Source organism: Schistocerca americana, chromosome 8, assembly GCF_021461395.2.
Source record: "Schistocerca americana isolate TAMUIC-IGC-003095 chromosome 8, iqSchAmer2.1, whole genome shotgun sequence".
Taxonomy (NCBI): Eukaryota; Metazoa; Arthropoda; class Insecta; order Orthoptera; family Acrididae; genus Schistocerca; species Schistocerca americana.
Window position 1 is genome coordinate 91,279,283 of NC_060126.1, and position 13,548 is coordinate 91,292,830.

A 13,548-nucleotide genomic window follows, 5' to 3' on the forward strand; every position below is an offset into this window, starting at 1 on the left:
GCTCATAAAATATTACAGGAAGGAATACCGCAGGGTTCGGTGCTTTCGCCGACCCTTTTCACAGTATACGTCAATGACATACCAAAAACTGAAACTTCGACAATAGCGCAATTTGCAGATGACACGGCACTCCTAGAAACGCACCGACGACTATCAACGACAATAAATAGACTGCAACAACAAGTGGACCACACAGAAAAATGGGCCAAAAGAAACAGGATCAAAGTAAACCCGGAGAAGACAGTTGCCATACTATTTACACGCCGTCGACCACAGATCCACGACCAAATTGAGCTAAATGGAACGCAAATACCATGGACAACATCAGTCAAATACCTCGGTGTAACAATAGACAACAAAATGCTATTCAAGCAGCACATAGAACAAAAACGTCTACGAATATCAAGAACCATTCACGCAATTTACCCTCTTCTGGCCAGCAAGGAAATGTTTCAAAGAACGAAATTAAACATATACAAAGCAATAGTCATACCCATGATGCTCTACGGCTGCTCGTCGTGGGGCATAACCAGCAGAACAAATAGGAAACCACTCCAAACACTGCAAAACAGATGCTTAAAGCTAATCCTTAATGCGCCATGGTGGACGAAGACAAATCGCATACATGAAGAACTTAACATGCCGACCGTCGACAGTCAAATCATCGCCACAAGAAGAAGACTAATCGAGAAAATAGAAAGGCTCAGACCTACCACGCAGCAATTACAGGATCTAGCAACTGTAGCACCAGCCACCAGGCAAAAAAATAAGAGTTCCGCTCTCCATCCTACAATATAACTAAGAGAGGCAAATCAATAGAACAGGTCAATCAGAACAACGAAGCTTCAATAAAATATAAAAATACCAAGACTGTGGGCCTAAAGGACCAACATACTGTGCCCAAGGGCTCTCCAACGAAAACAAGGTGTCCCATTTTTGTCAAATAAATGGTGTCCCCAGTAAGCAAACCTACCCCGCACACTTGAGGGGCCAACCTCCTCCGGAGGTAGTACCCTTGCCGACGCACAAAAAAGGCAACAGCGACATCGGGCGCCGAGCAGCGCGAGCTGTGTGACGGTCACAAAGGGGCGGCGTTTTTACATCGCACCGTTGTGAACGTATTGCGGAATTGTCGTGTCGATAGCTTGAAAGGGGGAAATAGGACTCAGGAGAGCCTTCCCAGAATAGCTGGGGATAGGATGGATAGCGAAGGGAACGATGAAGACGTAGGGCCTCAGACGCAGGGGCCCGACCGAGAGCAGGCCGGCCCCCCGCGAGCTGTACGTCCGCGGCCTTCCAGGCTAAGAACTAGCAATAGGGCTGAGGTAGATCTCGCGAGTAGGTCTGAGCCAAACACCACCAACACACAGGAAACAGATGTCGAACATGCACTCAGACAACAAATCCAAAAGCTACAACAGGCACAACAAGACAACAACGTGGCGACTTCCCGCCAAAACCAACAAACCAACCAACCAATCACGACGCACCACGACAGGACACAGAGCAAAACTCGACCAATGAAGACAAAAATCAAACATACGATGATGACAACATTTCACAGTACTACCGCTCTTCAGAATCTGAGTCATCTGAGCAAGAAGAGATGGAACAAGACGATGGGGAAGAGGATTTCCAAACCCCTCCCCCACGGAAAACAGCAAAACGAAAGAACACTGAAGACGACACAGCACCGCACAAACAATTCACCATTCAAACAGAAAACCGATTTGAACCTCTCTCACCTCCAACACAACGAAGCAATAGTACCAGAAATCCAGCAACTTCAACCCAACCAACTCCATCATCATCAAACGCTTCTCAAGCCATCCCAAAGAAACCAAGGATCCCGCCCATTACTATCCAGTACAAAGGCCACTACCTAACGCTCAACGCAGCATTGAAAAAGCACATGGAAGGACCAATACAGGCTATCTATAAAGGAGACACTATCAAATATCACTTTGACTCAATGAAAGACCAACGGACAGCACTCGACTTCTTTCATCATCACAACATTTCCAATTTTACTCATCAACCGCAAAGTGAAAGACACCTAAAAGTAGTGATAAAAGGTTTACCAGAAACAGTCACAGAAGCAGAAGTAGACAAAGACTTACGATACCTCAACTTCAAGCCAAGAAACGTTCACCAATACAAGAAAAGGGACAAAAATACAAAACAATTACGACCCATGGACGTCTTCTGCGTAACACTTGACAGAAAACCAGAAAACGACGCCATTTACCACGTCCGCTACGTCCTTGACACAAAGGTAACAACTGAATCTTATCAAAATAAAGACGGTCCACCATAATGTAAAAAGTGTTAGGGTTTCTTTCACACCGCAAACTATTGTTCTATGCCGACTCGCTGTATCCGCTGCGGTGGCGCCCATAGAGCAAGAGAATGCAGCCTACCAGTAAACGCTACATCACACTGTGTAAACTGCAAACGAGATGGCCACCTCGCGTCCTTTCGCGGCTGCGAAGAATTCCAGAAAGCAATACGCATTTACCAAGCCCAACGACCAAGAACCACCACTCCAGCAGTAGCAACAATTCAACCAGCCATAAAGAACACACCAATGCCAACTCCAGCTGAAGCCAGCCGCAGAGGACGCAAAACATGGGCAAATCTCCAGACAAATCAGTAATCACCCTCAACTACCCAGACACAACAGGCACCAAATTCAATCTCAAACCAAACAACTGGACCTGCTTTCTTCCTCGACTTCCACATCCATATTAAAAACTTCTGGCAAAACACACAGTGGACGAACATAATATCAATCACCGCCACCACATTTCAGCAATTCATGACTGCACCAGACATACTATCAAAAATAATGGCAATTGTCGGTGGAGTAATGAAATTCTTTGGTACCGACAATGGAAATTAGACCTACCAAGAAACAAAACCTTCGATTTTGTAACTTTAACGCCTCAGGACTACACAACAAAAAAGACCTATTAAATGAATTCATAGAAGAAAACAAGATCGACATACTATTTGCCACTGAAACTCATTTACGTCCATCACAATCATTTAAACTTAGAATATGCCACCGAACAGACCGAACTAACCGACAGGGAGGCGGAACGGCCATCTTCATTCGCTCTCATATATGACACAACCCTGAAATTACGCCACAAATGACATCACTAGAAGCCACAATAGTTAAAATAGAAACAGTACAAGGAAAAATAACCCTGGTGGCTGCATACCTCAGCCCCAGAGCAATATTCGAAGAAAATGACTTGCTACAAATATTTGATAACAACAACAAAATCTTACTGGCCGGCGACTTAAATGCAAAAAACACCACGTGGAATGCCGACGAAACAATGCACGCGGAAACACACTATATAACGTACAAGGACGACTGAATGCTGCCAATTTCCGCTCCTGAAGATATTACCCACATTCCATTCAATCACCGCCACCAACCGGACGTCCTTGATATCTGCATAACCAAGAACCTCGATCCCGACCTGCATCTCCGAACCTTTCAAGATCTCACCTCCGACCATCTACCTGTAATTGGCCACATCGGTAACGCAATAGAACTCCCTCACCCACAACACAAAACCACAATAAATTGGGACCAATTCCAGAGATGGCTAAATAATAACATTCGTCCCACACTAGACCTAACAACTACTCAAAAAATAGAAGAAGCCATTGGCTCTCTAACAGACAAAATTAAAACAGCCTATAAGAAAGCATCTACAACAAACATATTTCCTGAAACAAACGTTCACTCTCTGCCACCACTTATACAAGATCTCAAGTACCTCAAAAACGCAGCTAGACGCCGATGGCTCCAAACACGCAACCCACAAAATAGAAGACAATTAAACAGACTCAAAAAACAAATACATCACCGTGTACAAGAATGGAGAGCCGAAGTCTGGGAAGACCGAATGAGCATCCTACAACTCCGAAACAAAGACGATTGGAAACTAATCAAAAACCTGCGACGCACGAAAACACACAAACCGGCCTTACTGCACAACAACAGCCTCATCTTCGACGCCTTCAGCCAGGCAGAACTGTTTGCAGCAACCTACGAACAACAAAATGCAATAGAACCTCAAGGAAACCAACAACCTGACATACTGCAATATCAACAACATGTGACAGCTACAGCCCAGAATATACGTCAGACACCTCCTCGCGACCTACCAGAACTAACCACTCCTGCGGAAATAAAAATAATTAGCAACCGACTCGGCACAAACTCCGCTCCTGGACCGGACCTCATCTCCAACATTCAACTCCAGAACCTGCCTAGAAAGCCCTTAGTCCTATTGACCAGAATCATCAACGCCTCTTTAATCAACCATTATTTCCCACAAGCATGGAAGATCTCCAAAATAGTACCTATCCCAAAACCTGGAAAGGACCTGAAACAACCACATAATTACAGACCGATAAGCCTACTCCCAACAATGTCAAAGCTCCTGGAACGCATCCTGCTCCCAAGAATTCGACAACAATTACTTGACGGCAACATCATCCGACAAGAACAATTCGCCTTCCAAGAAAAACTGTTAGCAGAACTCCAGGTCCTCCGTATTACAGAATATATTACTCAAAGCATGAACCTCTCCAAGTATACAGCCGCAGTTTTTCTAGACGTCGAGAAAGCATACGATGAAGTATGGAAGGACAACCTTGTCACGAAACTAAAAGACCAGACCGAATGCTATACTAAAATGATTGATAATTTTTTTACACGACCGGAGGTGCTTTGTACAGATAGATAACAAACGATTAGCACACACAGTACTACGGGAAGGAATACCGCAGGGTTCGGTACTTTCGCCAACCCTATTTACTGTGTATGTAAACGATATCCCGAAAACGGAAACCTCTGCAATAGCACAATTCGCAGACAATGCAGCACTTCTAGAAACGCACAGACGACTATCAACAACAATAAATAGACTACAAAAACAAGTTGACTACACAGAAAAATGGGCCAAACTAAACAAGATCAAAATAAATCCAGAGAAGACAATCGCCATCATATTTACACGCCGTCGACCACAAATCCACGACCACATCGCGTTAAACGGAACGCAGATACCATGGACAACATCAGTAAAATGCCTTGGCATAACAATAGACAATAAAATGTTATTCAAGCAACACATAGAACAAAAACGACAACGCATATAAAAAACCATCCACGCAATTTACCCTCTTCTGGCCAGCAAAGAAATATTTCAAAGAACAAAACTGAACATATACAAAGCTATAGTCCAACCAATGATGCTCTACGGCTGCTCGTCGTGGGGCATAACCAGTAAAACCAACAGGAAACCACTCCAAACACTTCAAAACAGATGCTTAAAGCTCATTCTTAACGCCCCATGGTGGACGAGTACTAATCAAATATACGAAGAACTAAACATGCCGACAGTGGACAACCAAATCAACACCTCTACAAGAAGACTCATCGAAAAAAAATAGAAAGGCGCAGACCTACCAGACAGCAATTACAAGAATTGGCAACTGTAGGACCAGCCCCTTGGCAAAAAGTAAGAATTCCGCTATCCATATTAGAATACAACTAAGAACCAAGATGCAAATCAAATCGGAAAGATCACAACAAAACAAAACAATAAGTGTATACAAAATACCAAGACTGTGGGCCTCAAGGACCAATAAACCGTGCCCAAAGGCTCTCAAATGAATACAAGGTGTCTTTTTTTTTTTTTTTTCAAATAAATGGTGTCCCAAGTAAGAAAACCTACCCCGTACACTTGAGGGACCAACCTCCTCCGGAGAGGAAAAAAAAAAAAAAAAAAAGCGGCGAGGACGCAAAAGACAGAGCTGCAGGAGCCAACGACGCCCCCACTGCAGTGGGGAACAGAAGAAGGCGCATCCGCGCCAGCAAGCGTGCCCGAGAGGGCACATCCGAGAACGAGCGCGTTGTCCCCCTCAAGGGGAAAATGCGCAAAGAAGACAACACAACAACGGGAGGAGGCAGTTGTGGCAACACGTCAGCCACCGACCTTCGGTCTGCTGCGCCAAGGCAAGAAGCTGCAATTGCAGCCCATGAAGAAACCTTGGTTGCAGCAGTCTCTCCACTGTCTGCTGCGATCGACAAGGTCGCACACCTTGTCGACACGCTGCAGCGTGTTGCAGAGGCCCCGATGACGGCCACAACAGCGGCCGCCAAGCAGCAGCCGCAGTCGCGGCCGAGCCGCCGTAGCGTGAGGTCGTCCGCACGCCGCGCCCCTCCGCCACGCAGCAGCTGGGGGCGCTCTCAGCCGCCGCCTACGCTGCCGGGGACGCCGAAAGAAGAGGCAAAATTGTTCGTGTCCAGTCAGGTCGCAATAGAAGACAGGTGAGATATTCTGGAAAGCCAGAATTAGTAGGGACTGGATAGCATGGGGAACGCTGCAAGGTCAGGGCCCCTGCTGCGGTGGGACAAGCCCGCGCTTTGCCAGGCCAGGCTCAGAAAAGTAGGGCAGTAGTGAGCGTTCGCGAACAGGGAAAGTAGTCTCCCACACAAACCATAACCATAGGAGAAAATACCCTCCCCGTAAGATATTACCAATTACCACCTCGACCAGCCAGAAAATGGGGAAAATAGGACCCCACACAAAACTGGCAAACAACACAACACCAGACGGGGAAAAGACCCAAACAGACGGCACGACCGTGCCAAACTACACAACACTACGACTCCTTTATCCCGCTGAGCAGCGGGGACGAGAAAAGGAGAGTGAAATATTAGCAAAAGAATGGCTAAAAAGAAATTCGCCAAACCTGCGAGCGCCAAATACTTCACAGCCCGACAGAGCCGCCAAAATCGCGCTCTGTCCGCGTCACAAAAGAACACTCACGGCATCCGCGTCGGCATCACGAAAGTCACGCAAAAAAGCCCGACCAACCGCGTCGCGTCGACTTCCGCATCTGCGAGCAGACCGACGACGAACACACCAGAAAACACCACCCCACGGCACCAGCAAGGGGCAGGGAAAAGGAAGATCCCCACAAGAATACCACACAATTTCGAGAGTCCCAACAGATTTGACGCTTTAGGGGACTCGGATGAGGAAGGCGAGACAACCGCCTCCCCAGACGACAACCCGCCACCGCCACCACAACAAACTCCACCAGGGGATACACCAGCAGTCCTCACCGCTACGTCACACGACAACAACTCGACTCCCGCCGTCGCGGGTCAACAACAGCCCACCGACAGCGGAGAGGACGAGACAAACCCAAGAAATGTACCACCAATGGTGGTGTACCAATTAGAGGGGTACACCAAACTGAACAAAGAGATAAAAAGCAGAATATCAGGCCCCTTAAAGGCCATCTTCCGGGGTGACTCGGTTAAGTATAATTTTGAGTCCCTAAGAGATTACTATGCCGCGGCAGCCTTTCTAAGAGAAAGGGATGTACCGCATTTTAACCACCAACCGCCCGAGAAAAAGGATTTACACGTGGTCGTCCACGGCCTACCAGCCCAAGTCCTAGAGGAGGAACTACGAGAGGCCCTTGTAGAGAAAGGTTTCAGACCTTCATACGTGCACCAGTTTAAAAAACGAGCACGTAACTCACGAAGGCTCATCCGAGAGCCAACGTACAAAGTCTCCCTTCCCAGGGGCTCGGGCGGTGAGAGGATATACGAAGTGCGGTACATCCTCCACACAAAGGTGACGGTAGAAACCTACCGCCCCAAGGAAGGTCGCGCGCAGTGTCACCGCTGCCAGCGCCTAACTCACACGGCAAACTATTGTAACATGCCGGCGAGGTGCGTAAAGTGCGCGGGCCTCCACGCCACAAAAGACTGCCGGAAACCAGAGAGCTGGCCGCTGAACTGTGTGCTGTGCTCTGGAGACCATCCAGAATCTTGGAAAGGCTGCCCGGAACTCCAGAAGTATATACACCGCCCCAGACAGCCGACAGAGGGACAGCACAAACAGCGTGCGCCCTCGAAAAACAGACAACCCCGACAAAACAAAAGTAAGGGCGAAAGACAGACGAGGACAGACCCCAACCAGGAGTTAAGAGAGACACCACACACACACAACACGACCAAACAAACACAGAAAACCTGCCAGTAAGAGTCCCCACTCCAGGGGAAACAATACAACAGGCGACAAATGACGAAACAGAAAGAACGACACGCAGAACAGACAGACCAGACACACACCCAACAGAGGGCGCACGCTCCCCACCACGCCCCCCACGCGCACAACAAACAAGACCACAGTTTCCACCTCTCCCTGCGCGACGACAGGTCCATCCGGACATTGCCGCAGCCGCACACGCGGCAGGCACAGACAAGAACAGGCCAGCACCTCCCCGCCGCTCCTTCAGAGAGGCACTAACATCACCAACGACCGACACAACACCAAATCACATCCAAACAAACACGACAAAACCAACGCAGATGCAAAAAGAGACAACACAAAACAAACAGAAAACCACTGCCACACTACACACAAATGAGAAAGGACTGCCCGTGGACGACCTCTGAGAGATCATAAACACGATCCGTTCCCTCGAGCAGGACTCAAACATCGTCACAACAATATTTAACAGGGCAACCGCGCTCCGTCAAGCATCGGACAGGACGGAAAAGACACACATAATACTACAGGGTCTGCTTAGTGCGTTCATGTAAAGATGGCGCAACGAGGCAGACAAAACACTGACACAACACTTTGCATCTGGAATGCAAACGGCATCGGAAACAAAAAGACGGAGCTACAGACGTTCATATCGGATCACAATGTGGACGTCCTGTTAGTCTCTGAAACACACCTCCGGCCCTGCGATACTTTTAAACTGCGGAACATGACGGGTTACCGCACCGACAGACAAAATCAACGAGGAGGCGGTACGGCCGTGTTCCTAAAACGGACAATTCCGCACGATGTGGTGGACGCGCCGCCAGTGCAGGACATCGAGGTCACTCTTGTCACAATAAACACGGAAAGAGAGAAATTGACGGTGGGGGCAGCATACCTAGCCCCAAACCGCCAGTTACTGGAAGAAGACCTCAGAGTGATCTTCGACAGGCACCAAAGGATGGCGTTGGGCGGGGACCTAAACGCTAAAAATCCAGCGTGGAATTCCCGCACAACGAACCCGAAAGGAACAAAACTCTTGCAACTGGAGGACGCGTACCACTACATCGTCTGCGGCCCAGACGACGCGACACACGTCCCACTCATAGCCGGACACAGACCGGACGTCCTGGACGTACTGCTGACGAATAACATTGGAGACGACGTCACACTAGATACGATCCAGGACCTAACGTCTGACCACAATCCGGTACTAGTGAAACTCCGCAGGCTAAACTCGATCCCGGACATCCCAAGAAGAGTGATAAACATGAACTGGGAACAGTATCGCAGGGTCCTCACAGACACAATAGACCCAACACTGGACCTGTCGTCAGAGGAAAAGCTGGACGATGCTGTCGAATATCTGACATCCAAAATACAAAAAGCCATAAAACAGACCAGGACAACCACAATACTACCGGATAGACACGAAACAGAACTCCCTCCGCTACTGCGGGAGCTCCGATCCCAGAAAAACAGACACAGAAAACTGTGGCAAAGAAGCAGGGACCGCGGGAGCGGAGAGAAATGAACAGACTGTCTCGTGAACTCGAAAAGCGACTAAAAGAATGGCGCGCAGAAACCTGGGAAGACAGGATGGAGACATTCTGCTTCCAAACCCAGGACGAGTGGCAACTGGTCAAAAACATTCGACAGCAACGACCAGCAAAAAGGGCTATGCTAGGATCCCAGGGAACCGTGTTTGATGCCTTGTCGAAAGCCGAACTGTTTGCGGACACGTACGAGTAGCAAAACACAACACCACAGATCGACCTCACAGCCGCAGAACAGCTTGAGGAAGAAAATGTCACACAAACAGTTCAAAACCTCCGAGACACACCGACACAAACAGCACCAGAATTCACAACACCGACACATATAAGGAAAATAACAGCCTGCAGAAAGGGCAGATCCGCACCAGGACTAGACAAAATTTCAAACATAAGTCTAAAGAACCTCTCTAGGAAACCACTAGTCCTGCTAACACGCATAATAAATAGCTGCATGCTGCTACAAAAATTCCCTGTGGCCTGGAAGGCAGCAAAAGTTATTACAATCCCAAAGGCAGGGAAAGACCCAAAACTACCGGCGAACCATCGCCCTATCAGTTTACTCTCCACAATGGGGAAAACACTTGAAAGAGTAGTATTGGACAGGATCAACAAATGTCTCATAGACGATGAAACCATCAGACCGGAACAATTTGGGTTCCAGAAAAAGGTCTCTGCAGAGCTACAAGTCCTTCGACTAACAGAACACATTACACACAATTTCAACTACACAAACTGAACAGCAGCAGTATTCCTCGACTGGGAAAAGGCATACGACAAGGTTTGGCACGACAACCTGACCTTTAAGATACATCACAATACGACAATCCCCGATGTGTACACAAAATTAATAGACAGCTTTCTGACAGACCGGACGTTTCTTGTTGAGGTAGACGGAAAATGCTCCTCAAGAAAGACCCTGAGGGCCAGCATCCCCCAGGGGTCGGTTCTATCACCCACACTTTTCAACATATACGCAAACGACATCCCCCTGTCAGCGCATGCCAGGATAGCCCAATTCGCGGATGACACAGCCTTCTACACGAGTGGCAGGCAGCACCACTCAAACATAGCACGCCTCCAAAGGCAGCTAGACATGGTAGAAGACTGGTGTAGGGGAAACAAAATGACATTAAACGCAGACAAAACTACAGCTGTCTATTTCACAAGAGCGACCGGAACTCAGAAACCAGCTGTCCCTAAACGCCCAGGAATTACCGTGGAGAGACTCCGTGAAATACCTGGGCGTAACACTAGACAAAAAAATGTTGTTTCACCTGCACATCGGGGAAAAACGGAAGAGAGGTATAAACCTCGCAAAAGCTCTCCTGCCCTTCTTCCTCAGCAGGAAGATGTGGATGGAAACAAAAAGAACACTATACAAAACAACAGTCCTCCCAGCACTAACGTACGGGTGTTCTGCGTGGGGAATCACGTGCCACACCAACCACAAAAAGTTGCAAAGGGTGCAAAACAAGGTACTAAGGTGGATTCTGGACGCCCCACCATGGACACCCGTACGAGAGCTCCACGAAACAGTGGAAATCGAGATGATACAAGATACAGTTAAGAGACTAGTAACAACACTATTTGACAAACTAGAAGAAATTAGAGAAAACTGTAGACAGCTCAGGGGCACAGGTACTGTGATACCCCGAACGTGGCACAGGCAGAGAGTGCCACGCCAAATCATACAAGACCCCATAGATTAGTAAGCAATAGTGAAAAGCCTAATAGTTTAATAAGATTTCGTTTCTAGCTTAGTCCAGTAGCACTCCCGTTAACATAATATACCCTGTTATTGTCCTTGAAAATCCTTGCTCCCTTGTTGGGAACCAATAGGGAACAGAAATATGTTTAAATTGTTTTTGCCTTGATTAGTAGTTAAATTTTTCTAGCTGATTGTGCTCCCTTGTGAAACCCAATAGTGTTAGATAAATGGGTAAATCGAGATACCCTTGGGTTACCGTTTTTGTACCCAAGCAACTTAGCGTAGGACCCAAACTAAATCTAAGATGTAGTGACTAAGCCCACTCCCCCCCCCCTCCCCCCCACTCTCTGTCGGCTGCGCGACCACCCTTCGCTATATAGAGTAAACTAGAGTAAACCACACTTGACTAAATGGTTTGAGAATAAATGTTAAAGTGAGACGCAGACCTGCTGCAGACCAATGAATGTACGACGCCCGTACCCAGCGGGCAAGCGGCGGAAAACAACGAGCACAGCGGCCACCACGGAACGACGACCACATCTCGCCGAGCGGCCGACTGGCGAAACTCCACAATAGGAAAGCAGTGGGAAGCAGCACCCGCTGCACCCACTGCACAGAACCAAACAACTAAAACCCACGCCTCATAAATCGAGGATGGTCGGGGGCCGCAAGGCCTTATTGTTACCGACCATGCCCTCCAAAGCCAACGATTTGTTTTTTGTCAGTAAAAATTAATCACAGAGAATAACAAAACCAAACCACACACAAATACACGTAGATTCGGCGAAGCCGAAGGAACTGTAAACACCACGTGACACAAAAAAAAAGGCCAGCACCGTTGTCCGCACACGCGGGCAACAGAGAAGCCCATCAAATGCCTTAGAAGGGCATCATGCTGACACGAATGAAAAGAGAAGTCCAACTACAACACATCAAAGTGAAGACATGGAGGCGATGCAGGGGGATCCTGCAAGGACTCTGCCGATCCAGGGTAAGAGGGGGTCCCTGAAGAAGATGCTCGAGCGGCAGTTCCAGCTGGTCCGCCAGAGGGTGCACGCAGCGGCTGCCGACCCCACTGCCGCCGCCTTTGTGTTCTGGGCCACGGCCTGCCAGACGCATCGCGCCGTCCAAGGCCGCTCGCCACCGATCGCAGCCTAGCTGCGAATCCTACAATTCGAAAAAGCAAACTGTCCACGTGGCTACACACTCTAAAAAGCGAAATTGTCGAAGCTAGGGCGAACGTAGCAAACAGGCGAGATATCTGGACAGCGAGATTTAGGGTCTGTTAGCTAGGGAATCTGGCGAAACAGGGCCCTGACTGCGGTCAAACAAGCCCGCGTTCGTCGAGGCAAAGGAGCAGAGTAGGGTGCAGGCCTATTTCCTCGCGGTCAGGTACAGTTAGGTGAACAATTCCTCCCACCATACAAATACATGTCCCCACATTGAAGACATGTCTAACAAAAGCAAAAAACCCAAAGCCAAGGGCGCAAAAACTCGTCACCAACATCCCAAGCCGAAAGCATCGGCGATACCAACGTCCTCTCCAATGTAAGGGACGAAGCCGACGACGATGCAGCACCACCCATTCTTTCACCCATTCCTGGCGTAAGAAGAGCATCTTACGCAGAAGTCGCCAGCAGCGATGCCTCCCACTCACTGGAAGACATGCCTCCATTGTCTCCCATGAAAAACCCAACCGTTCCCCCACAACCAGGAAAATCCAAAAACAGACCTCCTGCTCTCTTCCCGCGCCTAGGTTCCCGGGTTCGATTCCCGGCGGGGTCAGGGATTTTCCTCTGCCTCGTGATGACTGGATGTTGTGTGATGTCCTGAGGTTAATTAAGTTTAAGTAGTTCTAAGTTCTAGGGGACTGATGACCACAGATTTTAAGTCCCATAGTGCTCAGAGCCATTTGAACCAGACCTCCTGCCCCGACCAGGTCAAAAGCAGCCTCAACCGCCAGCAAGGATCCCACTAGCGTGATGCTATACGATCTCCCAAAGGCGCCTCCAGAAACAAAGTAGCCTCCGAGCTGAAGAAGACGGCTCTGGGTGGTGAAATCACCGTCATCATGACGAGAAAAGGCGAGGCAATTATAAAAAGCCCTCGCGCGGACCAACAATAATACCTGGGGCAAAGATTCCTAATAAACAGCTTCCCAGGGGCTCACATAAAACTACTG